Genomic DNA, 2,225 nt, shown 5'->3' on the forward strand with positions numbered 1-2,225 from the left:
GATGCCAGAGCTGTGAGTTGGAGGAACAGACCAAGAGCCCCAAAGGTACTGAGTTTGTGGGTCAAGCCAGGCCAGAAGTTGGGGAAAAGTTCTGTAGGAACCAATTATGAGAGCCCATAAATACCTCCTCTGATGCTTAACTGACTTTCAGCTAGCTTTCTGTTGCTTACAACCTAATGTATTGGCTTGTATGCCCGACCCACAACAGGCTCTGAGGATCCCCACAGACCCTATTTAATCATTCTCTTAACAGTTAATTATTTTACTTGTAAACATCTTCAAAGAAGACAGTCTAATCAGCAACAGAGCCCCAGATCGTTGGCATTCATCATCCTTCAAAGTAACCTCGATATGTGGTGCTAGGATTAACATTTGATGTTGTATCATGAATGAATTCATAGACGTAGCGGTGTTATCTTGTTATTATCTGTTTTTTCTTAGGTGAAAAATTTAGGGACAAGATCATGAAATCATTATTATAAAATCAAATTGCCTAACTTGAGGGGAAATGGCCACTCAAAAAATTTTAAACGTAATATTAAATGTTCCTAAAGCCTAAATACAGATCCATATGTGAAAACAAGGAATAGTTATATTCAAGCAGTAACTCCTAAACCTGAGCTCAGAGTATGTAAAAGAGAAAAGTATGAAATCTGTTTATAAGAAAACATGGAAATTACCAAGTACATTATTTTTCAACATATATGTGCCAAGTATTATGAGGGCTGAGACATTTCCACTTTCTGTCATTAACAATATGATTTGGTTATCTCATAGAGAATTACCTAATTTGAGTCACATTCTTGGCAAACATCCTGAAAAAAACGAAAGGCAAGACCTCTATGCTCCAGTAGTCACATTTTGAGATTAATTATTTGCATTGGGTTAATAGGTCCTAGATGAGAAAATGCAACACAAAGTGAGGACAAATCTATAGTGGTTAGCATTTAATTTTGTTGCATTATTTTAAAGTTAGTGGTTATAGATAGAGTCATAGAAATTAATGTTATAACAGAGGCTTACAAATTATAATTTAAATATAATGCATTAACAGATGACATGATACTATATAGAGAGAACTCTAAAGAATCCACTAAACAACTATTAGAACTAATAAATTAATTCAGTAATGTAGCAGGGAACAAAATTAATATTCAGAAATTGGTTGCATTTTTATACACCAATAATGAATTATTAGAAAAGAAATTAAGAAAACAATTCCATTTACAATTGCATCAAAAAGAATTAAATACCTAGGAACAAATTTAACCAAGGATGCAAAAGACTTTTACTTGTAAAACTATAAGACACCAAAGAAAGAAACTGAAGAATATACAAATAAATGAAAGGATATACTATGCTCATGAATAAGAAAAATTAACACTTAAAATGTCCATACTACCGAAAGCAATCTAAAGATCCAATGCAATCCTTATCAAAATACCAATGAAATTTTTCACAGAACTTGAACAAATAATCATAAAATTTATATGTAAACACAAAAGACCTCAAATAACCGAAAGCACTATTAAAAAACAAGAACAAAGTTGGAGGTATCATGCTTCCTGATATTAAACTATATGCTATAAGGTTTATCTAAACAGCATGGTATTGGCATTAAAACAGACATATAGATCCATGGAACAGAATAAACTCATGTCTATATGGCCAGTTAATTTATGACAGAGGCAAGTATAGACAATGGGTTAAAGTCAGTCTCTTTAATAATTGGTGTTGGGAAAACTGGACAGATACATGAAAAAGAATGTAACTGGATCACTTATACCACATACAAGAATAAACTCAAAATGTATTAAAGACCTAAACATAAGACCTAAACATAAGAAAACAGACAGTACACTTTTTGACACTGCTCTTAGTAAGATTTTTTGAATATGTCTCTTTAGGCAACGGAAACAAAAGAAAAAAAATAACCAAAAGGGACTACATCAAACTTAAAAGCTTCTGCACATCAAAGAAAACCAAGAACAAAAAACGACAACCTATTTAATGGGAGAATATATTTGCCAATGATACATCTCATAAGAGGTTAATATCTAAAATACATAAGGAACTCATATAACTTAACACCAAAAAAATAAACTACACAATTAAAAAATGGACAGAGGACCTGAATAAACATTTCTTCAAAGAGGATGTGCAGATGGCCAATAGACATACGAAAAGATGCTGAATGTCACTAATCATCAGGGAAATGAGATATC

This window comes from Pteropus vampyrus, unplaced genomic scaffold (genome assembly GCF_000151845.1).
Source record: "Pteropus vampyrus isolate Shadow unplaced genomic scaffold, Pvam_2.0 Scaffold29, whole genome shotgun sequence".
NCBI lineage: Eukaryota > Metazoa > Chordata > Mammalia > Chiroptera > Pteropodidae > Pteropus > Pteropus vampyrus.